The sequence below is a fragment of the Rhodnius prolixus genome, unplaced genomic scaffold (assembly GCF_049639745.1).
Source record: "Rhodnius prolixus isolate KJV_2025 unplaced genomic scaffold, Rpr scaffold_2, whole genome shotgun sequence".
NCBI classification, from domain to species: domain Eukaryota; kingdom Metazoa; phylum Arthropoda; class Insecta; order Hemiptera; family Reduviidae; genus Rhodnius; species Rhodnius prolixus.
Window position 1 is genome coordinate 65,070,781 of NW_027411592.1, and position 13,590 is coordinate 65,084,370.

The 13,590-nt window shown below is 33.8% G+C and overlaps 1 protein-coding gene across 2 annotated transcripts in view; it reads left to right on the top strand.

The window, feature by feature from the left end:
• The first annotated feature begins 14 nt into the window (after positions 1–14).
• The window catches only part of Evi5 (ecotropic viral integration site 5), a 130,341-nt gene continuing 116,765 nt past the window's right edge, over positions 15–13,590 (top strand). Inside the window, exon 1 of one of the 2 annotated variants that reach the window (XM_074117073.1) lies at positions 15–210. The gene's annotated coding sequence lies outside the window, so the exon portion shown is untranslated. Of the gene's footprint in view, positions 211–4,242; positions 4,379–13,590 lie in introns of those variants that run through there. The other variant, XM_074117077.1, reaches the window with a different exon arrangement.

Sequence of the window (13,590 nt, forward strand, 5' to 3'; positions counted from 1 at the left end):
TAGCATCATTGTAAGTTTCAGCTGGTTAGTGTATCCTATTTAAGAGAAACACAAAACATTCAACTCTAACTTGGTTAACTGGTCAAATCTAAAACGGGTTATGGTTTAGTTTAATTTTTTCAAGTTTATTATTTTTTTATGAGATTTTTTTTTTTGTGTAATTGTGTATGGTTTTACCAAAAATTATAACATCTCATCATCATACCTAAGGTAAAATAAAAACTATTATATGTATCTTACAATTTTCTTCATTGACTGCATAACAAACAATATGTTATTTTTTAATTTTTGGCGAACTAGTAAATGTTTTTTTTTTTTTTAAATAATTACCAACTAATTTTATTACAAAAATAAGCAGCCATTAAAGGTTGAAAAAATTTTTTTAAATCATTTTCGTACTTTTATGCACTGATAATTATTTGTGATGTGTGATTAAATTGTATTATTTTCCAATTATTTCATAATTTCCTTTCCATTTTTTGTGTGATCTTAATCACTTAGAAGTGAAAATATTTATAGCATAAATACGTGTTTTACTGTGGATCTTGTGTATAACGTATCTTAGTATTACTAGCATTGTACAGGTGGTAAAATCGTACATTTCAAATAAATAATAACTTCAGCGGAAAGCCAACTCTTAACTATCCTTAGAAATAATCTTTCTTGAAAAAATATTCTTATAAAAGTTATAGATCTGACACGGAAGTTTAAAGGAAATCTGTAGAAAATCTGTAAAGAGAAAAGTCCATTCAGTACTGAATTTTAGCATCTAAATAGCTCCGTCTTCCATTCTTTTGTTAACCACAGAAAACTTTTTGACTTAATTTCGTAAAACACTTTGACCTTTTAAAGTAAATTTTTGTTTAAAAAATTTGTATTTGTAATAATTTGATATGCTTTTTGTTTCAAATTGTTTATTTAACGAAATTTTTTTCAGGGAATATCTTCAAATTTTATTTACACTTAAAGGTACGTGATTTTATACAAAGCAAAACATGAAGAAGCAATTTGCATGGCCATTTCCTCCTTGCACAAAGGCTGTAACTTTTTTTTTTTTAATTTAAATTTAATTTGTAAATAATTAAATATTAATAAATGTGCATGTTACATGTAAAAATAAATAAATAAATAAATAAATGTATTATTTTTTTGATTATAAAACAGCCTATATTTAAAAGTTTTCTTGCCAATTTTTATTTCGGCCCCAAACTTATTCTATGCTTTTAACCGTGTAGTTTAAGAACAGTAAGCAAAAGAAATGGGAAATTTGTGTGGTTTGGTTCGAAATTTTGGAAAGAAAATACACATAAAAATTAGAAAATTACAACGTCTCTTATAAGTACCATTGCATGTTTGCATTAAAAATACTGAAAATATCCACGATCGTCCTTTGTGTGATTATCGATTATTTTCATTCCCCGGAGTATCTCCTAAGATTCTGCTGCATCATCCTGAGCAATATGAAAGCAGCGGGATTTTGGGAATGATGAAAAAAGGTGCTTCAGTGGCTTCTCTAATTCCCAAAAAATACTCCCAATTTTTAAGATCAAACTTTGCTGTCTTGAATTGTCTTGGAGATGGTTACTTACCATTGTCACGGCAACGTTAGATTTCTGTTATTTTTTTGGGATACAAGTACCCCATTTTGGGCCTTCTTTACCTTTTTTCCTGAATACATTCCCTGATACCCCGAAAGATTTACGCATTATTTCTTTAAACAAGGCCTGCTCAAAGTCATAATGCATTCCTGACTTCATCTCACCTCATTTTCCCCGTAACAAGTCACAGCTGTCAGGAATTTCAGTGATCTCAGCCTATAAGATTGGGTCGATAAGTCCAGTAAACTGCTATTAGCATTTAATCACATAAATTAATGTTTGCTGTGATTGTTGATTCTTTTTTGTTTTTGTAATTGTTTTTTAGATATTAATTGGTATTGATATTAATTTTAGTGGCTTGAATTTATTCTAGTAGGGTTGATGTTGTTAGGATGGCTTTTGCTGTTTTACCATTCATTATATTGATCATTTGTACCTTTGTATTCACATTTAGGGGCTTTAAAGTAGCAGAAGTGCAAAGATCTGCTCATTAGGAAAGTCCAAAGAGAAATCTGTTCCTCTGTTGCACTTTAGGAATAATCCTGTAGATTATCTATTTTGTGTTTTGCAATCGCTAAACTCTTCGTATGAAATCATATGCTTTTAGCCAAAAGTTTGATCAAAGCCAATAATTTACTGAATGAATTTTTCGATTTTCTAAAAAAGAAAAGAAATGGCGTACGATTTCCTTTAAACTTTATAAGACAAATGAAACCTATAACTTTTCTTGAAAACATCTTTCTAATAACGGCACTTCCGGAAATTAGCAAGTCCTAAATACTCTTTTGACTGTGTTTAGATCATTGAAAAATATTCTATAGATCTTTTGAATACAGAAAATGGTGGCAGATTATGTAAAAGAATTTTTTTTAACAAAAAAGGGCACAAATTACTTGGCTGAATTTTAATTGATGCATTGCATTCTTAGTTGCATGGGCGAATATGAGTAAGTAGTGTACATTAATTATATTTGTTTGGATGAATTTAAAGCTCAAATCTACTGCGATCAAGAAAGCTTGTTTATTATTGATTTTATCGGTCGTAGCAAGCATGTTTTTTCATGTTGCTGACCAGTTTCAAATGTTCATCCATCATTAGGGGTTGATTTTTTTTTTTTTCAATTTGGTGTTGAGAATTCAATAATTACTAGTGTGAATTAGCAAATGTAGTATTTGACAGAAACATTACACCTAATTGAAGAATCAACCTCTAATGATAGAAGTATGCATATTGGAATCCAGTCAGAAACATAAAAATAGTGCGAATATAATCTGCCTATTATTATTCATCAATGCGGACTCCGTAATCCCTAACTAGTTATTTTATAAAAATATATTTGGAGGGGGGCCTTACATAAATGGGGCTAACTCCTCTCCCGTTCGATGTACAGCGTCGAGACGCCCCCCAAAAAGGCACATCTACATAAAATTCCGAATCGAATGACACCTCATTCATGAAAATCGGTTCATGCGTTTAGGCGCTACGTTGTTTACAAAAAAAAGGTTACAAGAAGAACAAGGTCAATATTTTGAAAAAGCCGTTTTTGGCTCATTAAAATCTATCAGATCTGGGTTGTTGCAAAAAAAAATTACAGTTATAAAGGAGGGATTTGCCCTATATTGTAAAGAAACTTTCGGGAATTTTATAAAAATATATTTGGAGGGGGGCCCTACATAAATGGGGCTAACTCCTCTCCCATTCGATGTACAGCGTCGAGACGCCCCCCAAAAAGGCACATCTACATAAAATTCCGAATCGAATGACACCTCATTCATGAAAATCGGTTCATGCGTTTAGGCGCTACGTTGTTTACAAAAAAAAGGTTACAAGAAGAACAAGGTCAATATTTTGAAAAAGCCGTTTTTGGCTCATTAAAATCTATCAGATCTGGGTTGTTGCAAAAATAAATTACAGTTATAAAGGAGGGATTTGCCCTTTATTGTAAAGAAACTTACGGGAATTTTATCTTAAAAGAGAAAAAAAAAAAATTGTCAAAGTTGGGTTGTTTTTCAACGTTACGCTTTTTCGGTGCAGTTTTTGACGATCAACCCTTGATACAACTGTCCTACTGGAAACAGTTTTAATAGTCTTCCAGTAAGAATTGGTTTGTGTGAAGATGATAAACTAGGGTTCATTGTACATAATCTAGAGTAGTACACATAAAACTAATTTTTACAGATTCCGTGGCTTAATTGGGTGCTGTGGTAAGTCTTACACTAGCTATGGGATACCCTTAGAGTGGCCAGAATCTCGAGAAAAAGTGGCTAATCCATTTTTTGCCTTTGAAGGATTTGAGGGAAGTAAAAAAAGAAATGAAAATACGATTTTGAATGAAAGAAATGTACACATGCTATGAAGATAGATAAAACATAAAAAAATCATAGATGTTAAGTGTATTTTTTTGTAACTGTTTTTAATATATTCCCGAATACATATACATTATGTCTGAAAATTAACTATTACGAGATCTGCATACGACTCAATTAATTGTAAAAAAACTCACATAAGAAACACCTTGAAATTTGATGAAAAATTCCAAGTTAAAATTTAACTAAGTATAAGATTTAGAATGGGATATAATTTTAACCATTTTTCCCACAAAATTGATGAGAAAAAAACGAATAGCTTTAACTGACACTGGCCACATTTCTTGCAGATGCCAGAAATAATTGAAGTGCATGAAAAATTAAGTGAATTTTTGTTCAATCTGCAAAAAGATTCTTGATTATCAAGTACATATTGAGAAAACGATTGCAGTGGTTATAAAATTTCCAATTAAGGTAGGTTTATCACGGTTTACTTAATAAAGGATATTTTCTAGAATTAATTTCAAGATATTTTATGTTATATAATAGTTCATTAGTAAAAATAATATAAAGTAAATGATTCCATTATTTGTAGTTTAAATATTGTCTTAAAGGTTCGTTGTTTGCTTCAACCGCTTGCTACTAGAGAGCATTGAGATGTCAATTTAGTTACTGAGTTACAGATGTTTTTATTATCTCTTTAACAAAAACTTACAGTTTAAAATGTTAAGTATAAGGGTTGATTAAACGCCAAAAGGTACACAAATCAGCAAGTACCCATCATTTCATTTATACTTCATTGATATTATTTTAAGTAATTTTACTACATTAATTTTCATTAATATTTTTTTGAATTTATTAGATGTTTCACAGACCCTTATGCTGGCCATTTTAATCTACAAAATATTTGTTCAAGTAGAACACCATTTAACTTAGATTGACTGTAATATCTAATCAACAAACTATTAATCACAGGTTAAAAAGAAAAACTTTATTAAAAAAAAAAAAAATATGAGGCTAGAAAATTCAAAAACTTTTTAAAAAAAATGCTTACACCAACATTCATCAATGATTTCATTTATTTATTTTTATTTTTAAATAAAAATCGTCGGTTTAAGTTCATTCTTCGATTAAAGTAATTGTTATTTTATGAAGTAGTCAAACGTTTATAATAATAGGTAATAATTATCTGGCTCTATCGCAAATAATATAGTTTTCTTCAATTACATTCTCCATCTAGGTGTTCTTCCCACAATGTTGTATATATGTAATATAAAGTAAATAAGATATGCATATTTTTATGACAGCTAACATAATTATTCCAGTATTTACTATAAGTAAAATTAGAGGGACTACATTAAATTACAATTGAGAAATGAATAATTATTGTTTAATAATTTACTTGATATTACCTACGCGTTATTTGTGCTCACAAATACTTCGGAAAGACGAATTCTAGACTGAAATATTGTTTTAAATCCGTGATTCAAATTTAAATAGTAGCCGACTCTACCTTAGTCTTTTTCTACTTTAACGTGCATGAACATACTCGTACATACATGTGACTACTCAGAATAAAAAGCATAATAAAGATAAATCAGAAGAATAATTTGGAAGAAAGCTAAAATAAAGTACCTATTTAATTATGAAGATATAATATACATTTGATCATAATTATAACAAAAAAATAAAATATTATGAATGAACAAAGGGAAGGGATAGCTATGCGGTTAGCGTATTGGATTCCCACGTGGAGGTTCCGGGTTCGAATCCAGCTGCAGACCCTTAGATTTTCTCTTTCTAAGAGCTTCTTACAGCTCACAAAGTTGTCTGTAACGAGAGAACACTGTCCGGAGGCCGGCAGTGCACTGAAAAAAGCTCCGGGCGCCAATAACCTTAGATGTTGACGCGACTTAAATCATAAAAAAAAAGAAAAAGAAAATGAATGAACTGGCCAGCATAAGGGTCTGTGAAACATCTAATAAATTCAAAAAAATATTAATGAAAATTAATGTAGTAAAATTACTTAAAATAATATCAATGAAGTATAAATGAAATGATGGGTACTTGCTGATTTGTGTACCTTTTGGCGTTTAATCAACCCTAATACTTAACATTTTAAACTGTAAGTTTTTGTTAAAGAGATTTTTGTACCTTTTGGATAGATTTTCCTTTTGTATGTTTTGCAAAGTTACATATCTGCTTTACAGATTTTTTTAAAATTGGGAATAATAAATTTTAATTTTATCATTATAACCTGAAAAGATGTTAAGTCGGAGTTACTACCACTGGAGAGATCTTTTTAAAGAATGATTACAGTTGCGGTCCCCCAAACCATCCTCAATAACAATTTTTTTGAGAAAGCGTTTTGAATAAAATAAAAAGGTAATTTGTACGTAAATAGCAAAATTAAACTGCGATTTCAGTACTTCCCTTTAAGAGGAGTAAGAGAAATAAACTGCGATTACAGTACTTCTCCCTAAAAGGCGAAGAGGCAAAAATTTTGAATCGAACGACAATTCATTGATGTAAATCGGTTCACTCATTGATCATTTTAACGATTGCAGTACTTCCTCTTAGTAGGTGTAAGAGCATGATGGCACTTCACAGCCACGTAGAGGAGCTTTAACCACTTCTTCTTGCTAAATTTTATCAAAATCGGACTAAGCGTTATAGAAATATTGGTAATAATAGTTTTAGAAAGGGCCTAACTTGGGTGGGGCAAACTCCCCTCCTTATGAGGCACAGCGTCGAGACTTTAAAAGTGCAAATCTGTACAAAATTTCGATTCGAATGACACTTCATTCATGAAAATCGGTTCACGTTTCGATAATTTGAAACGATTGCTATACTTCCCCTTAACAAGTGTAAGAGCAGATCGTCGCTTTAATGTTACGTAGGGGAGCCCTAACCCTGTCATCCTACCAAATTTTATCAAAATCGGGCTAAGATTTACAGAGTAATTAATGATAATAATTTTGGAGGGGGCCTTACATAAAGGGGGCTAACTCCTCTCCCTTTCCATGTACAGCGTCGAGACCCCCAAAAGGCACATCTACATAACATTCCGACTCGAATGATACCTCATTCATGAAAATTGGTTCTCGCGTTTAGGCGCTACGTTGTTTACAAAAAAGGTAACAACAACAACAACAAGAAGAAGAAGAACAAGAACAAGAACAATTTTTGAATGAAAATGCCGTTTTTGCACATTTTCGGCAACTTTTTTCTCGAAATCTATTAGATCTGGGTTGTTGCAAAAAAATTACAGTCATAAAGGAGGATTTGCCCTACATTATAAAGAAAATTTGGGAATTTGATCTTTTATAGAAAAAGAGAAAAAAATTGTCAAAGTTGGGAGTTTTTCAACGTTACGCTTTTTTGTGCAGTTTTTGATGATCAACCCTTATACAACTGTCCTACCGGACAGTTTTAATTAAAGTACCAAAATTATTGGAATTGTTTTTTTTACTTAAAAATAATAAGCCCTTACTACTCACACGACTTTTTCAAAAAATTAAACTTTTTTTTTTAAGCTTATAATTTGCCATAAAAAGTAGTTAGCTTCAAAAAATGATAAACATTTTCCTTTTTAAGGTGCCATTTTCTTAAAAAAAAAGAAGAAGAAAAATCACTGAAAAATTTGTTCAGTAAAACACATTTAATGGCGTTTTCCCAGATTATGTTTCAAATAAAAGTTGTAGAACTATTTATGAGCAACAAGTATCCAAAGTCTAAGGGAAAATTGATAGGAGCCATTTTCAAGAAAAATCGCAACAAAAATTTTCACTTTTTTCCCCCAAGAGCGTATTGTCAGATCCGTATGTGACACCTAAATCGGAGGTCCAATTTAAACTTCCTGTGATGCTGATCGCAGGCAAAGAGATACAACAAATTAGACTAAATTAAAAATCCCTTCTTTTTGAATTTATGGGACCTCAAATACTAATAATTTAGCTGGAAACTCAAAAATTGGACGCGATCACTTCCTCTTTCAGTAAAAAATATCTAAATGAGAACACTCACATGACTTCCTTTTGCTATAATTCTTAAGATTATGACTTCTGGCTTCAAATTACTAGTAGAATTCTTTGTAGGTTCCTTGTAATAAAGTGACTAGTCATGAAGACCTTGCGTTTCGAAACTGCTCGTAAGTTGCCTCAGTCATTTAAGTGTAATTTTTGAGCTCATTAGGTGCGTGTTACTAAGCGGAACTTAATGTGTAAATAACATTCCCAATTTAAAGAAAATTTGTTATTTACTCTTTCTCAGATTAATTCCCAAAACATATTTTTTGGACTCAGAAAAATCTGTGCCTTCTAAATATCGAAAATTTGACCTAAAAAAAAAAAAATATGTTATTTTTAATGTAGACCATCAACCTTTAAGTGTACTCGTAAATACAATGTGAGAATTGGAAAGTAGGTGTAACACTTCTGAAGGTTATTTTATGCTATTACGGATGAGTCATAATGTGCCTCAATGTTATCCCCCCCCCCCGGCACCATTGGAAAAAGGTGGGCTAGCCACTTCCTCAGGGAATCTTGGCTTCTCTGCGGATGTGCTGGAAAGATGTAGGTCCAGTTTTCTTAATTTGCGAAGTAATCTTTCGAAACATTTAAATGAGTGTTGCAAGAAGGGGCGTATTGTATATCAAGGAGTGGTTATTCTACACTCTAGGCTTCCCCCTGGAATGCCTCAGAAGTTACCAGGTATTGAAGAGGAGGAATGTAGACTTCCTAGGCGCCACTATAGTCGAGCGGTTAAGAGACTTAGACCCGCAAAGCTAAGATGTATTGTTAGATTAGTGGGTTAGATTCCCCTGGTCTAGGCCTTGGATTTTATTTAATGGTTAATATGAGAAATTTACAGTAAGGTATGTTAGGCGGTTAAGAGACTAGACCCGCAATGCTAAGATGTATTGTTGGTTTAGTGGGTTCGATTCCTCTGGTCTAGGCCTTGGATTTTATTTAATGGTTAATATGAGAAATTTATTGTAAAGTATGTTAGACGGTTAAGGGACTAGACCCGCAATGCTAAGATGTATTGTTGGTTTAGTGGGTTCGATTCCTCTGGTTTAAGCCTTGGATTTTATTTAATGGTTAATATGAGAAATTTATAGTAACGTATGTTAGACGGTTAAGGGACTAGACCCGCAATGCTAAGATGTATTGTTGGTTTAGCGGGTTCGATTCCTCTGGTCTAAGCCTTGGATTTTATTTAATGGTTAATATGAGAAATTTACAGTAAGGTATGTTAGGCGGTTAAGAGACTAGACCCGCAATGCTAAGATGTATTGTTGGTTTAGTGGGTTCGATTCCTCTGGTCTAGGCCTTGGATTTTATTTGATGGTTAATATGAGAAATTTATAGTAAAGTATGTTAGACGGTTAAGGGACTAGACCCGCAATGCTAAGATGTATTGTTGGTTTAGCGGGTTCGATTCCTCTGGTCTAAGCCTTGGATTTTATTTGATGGTTAATATGAGAAATTTATAGTAAAGTATGTTAGACGGTTAAAGGACTAGACCCGCAATGCTAAGATGTATTGTTGGTTTAGTGGGTTCGATTCCTCTGGTCTAAGCCTTGGATTTTATTTAATGGTTAATATGAGAAATTTACAGTAAAGTATGTTTTGCCAGTCGCCTCCGTCCACAACACCTAGTTTGGTAGTTGGACGTAAAGCTCGCCTGAATATAAATAGGCAATTACTTTACTGTATTTTGTAGACTTCCTAAAATCCTTCTGTCCTTATTATTATTTTTGGAGGGATGCTTTTTCTGTTTATTTAAAAATTAGATAACCTTGGAAAAGGTTATCTCTAAATTCTGGATCTTCCACTTCTCCTAGAATACATGGGCGAATTATTTCATCACGTGGTAGAGTAATGTGATTGGGTCACTCACATAGCACCAGCGGTTATTTTTGGTAGCAGTGCATAATCACCTCCATAAAGATTTTAACAAATTAGGAAATGCAATCTTTACAATTGCATTTTAATTTTCAATTCTATAAAGTTTTGACAGTAATTCTGAAAAGCAATTCTAAAGAAAAATTATTTAACTGTCACATGATAGAATAAAGAGTTCAAGGCCATAGGAAGTTTGCGTGTTTATTGCCTTTGTTCTGTTCGCTCAGCCCCCGTCTTCGCCAGCCTGCTGAAATACAAAATGGAATTAAGGCCGGAAAATTTATTGATAGGTTTTCCAGTTAGGAGATGGGTGCACAGCAAGTGAGAGAGAGTGAGGTAAATTGGTTTATTGTATTATCTCCACCTTAACCCAGTGATGTTAACGTGTGCTGCTGATACATCGAGATAGTTCGTGTTAGATTCTCTGTGCAATAATAAGCTTACCTGGGAAGTGATTAGTGTTACCTGAACTTACAGGTGCATTTCATTAGATTAGTACACGGCGGGGTAGCACCTATCGTTTCCCCTAACCACAGCATTTTATTATTTATTTTATTTTTAATTTTTTAATTGAGTTTTAAGAAGTGCACTTCAGGAGCGATTCCTGCTGAATTGTGAAAAGAATTAAGTATAACTTGAATGTTCGAAGTTTGAAGCATACGAGGGTCGTTTGAAAAGTCCGTGCAAAGTCAGAGAGATAGCACCACTGGCGCGTATCGAGGTTATGTTTAGTTAGTAGCATCTCTTGGAAGAACACACACCAAGTTTCAGCCAGATCGGTCTATTTCTTTGTGTTTGGCATTCGTTTGAATCGAGGAAGTCGAGTGATTTTCAAAAAATGGACGAAAAAGAATTTCGTATGTTGATTAAACACTACTTTATGAAAGGCAAAATGCCTCAGGAGACTAAAGAGAAGCTTGATAAACATTATGGTGACTCTGCACCTTCGATTAGAACAGTTTATAAGTGGTTTCAAAATTTTCGGAGTGGCCATATGGGCACAAGTGACGCTGAACGTTCTGGACGCCCTGTTGAGGTTACTACTCCAGAAATCATTGATAAAATCCATGGATATGGTGATGGATGACAGAAGAGTGAAGGTGCGTGAGATTGCTAGTGCTGTGGGCATCTCGAATGAACGGGTACATAATATTTTGCATCAACATTTGGACATGACAAAGCTATCCGCAAGATGGGTACCGCGATTGCTCACGCTTGACCAAAAACGAAATCGTGTAAGGACGATTTGCAGCTGTTCCAGAAGAATCCGCATGACTTTAAGCGTCGTTTCGTCACTGTGGATGAAACATGGATACATCACTACACTCCTGAGACCAAAGAACAATCTAAACAATGGGTTACCAAGGGGGAATCTGCGCCAAAAAAGGCGAAGACCGTACCTTCGGCCGGAAAGATTATGGCGACTGTCTTTTGGGATTCGCAAGGAATAATCCTCATCGACTATCTGGAAAAGGGTAAAACTATTACAGGTGCATATTATTCATCGTTATTCGACCGTTTGAAAACCGAGCTGCAAGAAAAACGCCCACGATTGGCCCACAAAAAAGACCTTTTCCATCACGACAACGCACCAGCTCACACCTCAGCAGTTGTGGTCGCAAAATTAATGGAAATAGGGTTCCAACTCGTTTCACATCCCCCCTATTCTCCAGACTTGGCTCCCTCGGACTACTATTTGTTCCCCAATATGAAGAAATGGCTGGCGGGAAAAATATTTTTTTCAAACGAGGAGGTGATTGCAGAAACGAATGGCTATTTTTCAGACTTGGACAAATCCTATTATTCGGAAGGGATCAACAAACTAGAGCAGCGTTGGACGAAGTGTATAAGCCTAAAAGGAGACTATGTTGAAAAATAAAAAAGGTTTACCCCAAAAAATTAAGTAGTTTTTATTTTTGCACGGACTTTTCAAACGACCCTCGTATTTTGGAGTTTAAAATTGGGACATTATTGCGAGATCGTAGGAGTGGTTACTTAGGTAATCGTAAAAGTAGTATTTTCGGTGAAAAGCCGATTTGATAATTGTCTCCTATCGCGTAATACTTCCTTTCCACCAACTAATGAGAAGAAATACAATATTAATTAAAGCAAAAGTAATCTGTCAATTAAGAATATATTACGTCCCAGTAAATAAATTAGTTGGGAGTAAAAAGAAATAAAAAACAGGAAAGGAGGTAGGCTGAAGCACAGAAGGTCTTCATGGACATATACGAACCGACAGACTTTCCACATCCTAACTCCTACACGAACAGTATGCAAATTAGATGAGTTCATCGCCATTTCTTTACAAATTTTATATGCAGAAGTATTTTTTTTGTTTTATACTATTTGGGTGGATAAAAATTATGCCTTTTAAGGCCCCACTTTCTATTTAAGGGCATCACTGTCTGGGCTGTACCACACTTCCGGGGTGATTCTTTTCTCTTCAGCTGGAAATAGACTTCGAAAATTAAATAACCTATAAATGCCGGAGTTAAAATACTACATCTTTTAAGAATTTTTTGTTTGCCTATTTTTTCAGGCGGGGCTTAACGTCCAACTACCATTTACTAGGTGTCGTGGACGGAGGCGACTAGCAAACATACTTTACTGTAAATTTCTCATATTAACTATTAAATAAAATCCAAGGCCTAGACACCGGGAATCGAACCCACTAAACCAACAATACATCTTAGCATTGCGGGTCTAGTCTCTTAACCGCCTAACATACTTTACTATAAATTTCTCATATTAACCATTAAATAAAATCCAAGGCCTATACTTGGGGAATCGAACCCACTAAACCAACAATACATCTTAGCATTGCGGGTCTAGTCTCTTAACCGCCTAACATACTTTACTATAAATTTCTCATATTAACCAATAAATAAAATCCAAGGCGTAGACCAGGGGAATCGAACCCACTAAACCAACAATACATCTTAGCATTGCGGGTCTAGTCTCTTAACCGCCTTACATACTTTACTATAAATTTCTCATATTAACCAATAAATAAAATCCAAGGCGTAGACCAGGGGAATCGAACCCACTAAACCAACAATACATCTTAGCATTGCGGGTCTAGTCTCTTAACCGCCTAACATACTTTACTATAAATTTCTCATATTAACCAATAAATAAAATCCAAGGCGTAGACCAGGGGAATCGAACCCACTAAACCAACAATACATCTTAGCATTGCGGGTCTAGTCTCTTAACCGCCTAACATACTTTACTATAAATTTCTCATATTAACCAATAAATAAAATCCAAGGCGTAGACCAGGGGAATCGAACCCACTAAACCAACAATACATCTTAGCATTGCGGGTCTAGCCTATAACAACCTAACATACTTCACAATAAATTTCTCATATTAACCATTAAATAAAATCCAAGGCGTAGACCAGGGGAATCGAACCCACTAAACCAACAATACATCTTAGCATTGCGGGTCTAGTCTCTTAACCGCCTTACATACTTTACTATAAATTTCTCATATTAACCAATAAATAAAATCCAAGGCGTAGACCAGGGGAATCGAACCCACTAAACCAACAATACATCTTAGCATTGCGGGTCTAGTCTCTTAACCGCCTAACATACTTTACTATAAATTTCTCATATTAACCAATAAATAAAATCCAAGGCGTAGACCAGGGGAATCGAACCCACTAAACCAACAATACGAGTACATCTCAGCATTGCGGGTGTAGTCTCTTAACCGCCTAACATACTTTACTATAAATTTCTTTTATTAACCATTAAATAAAATCCG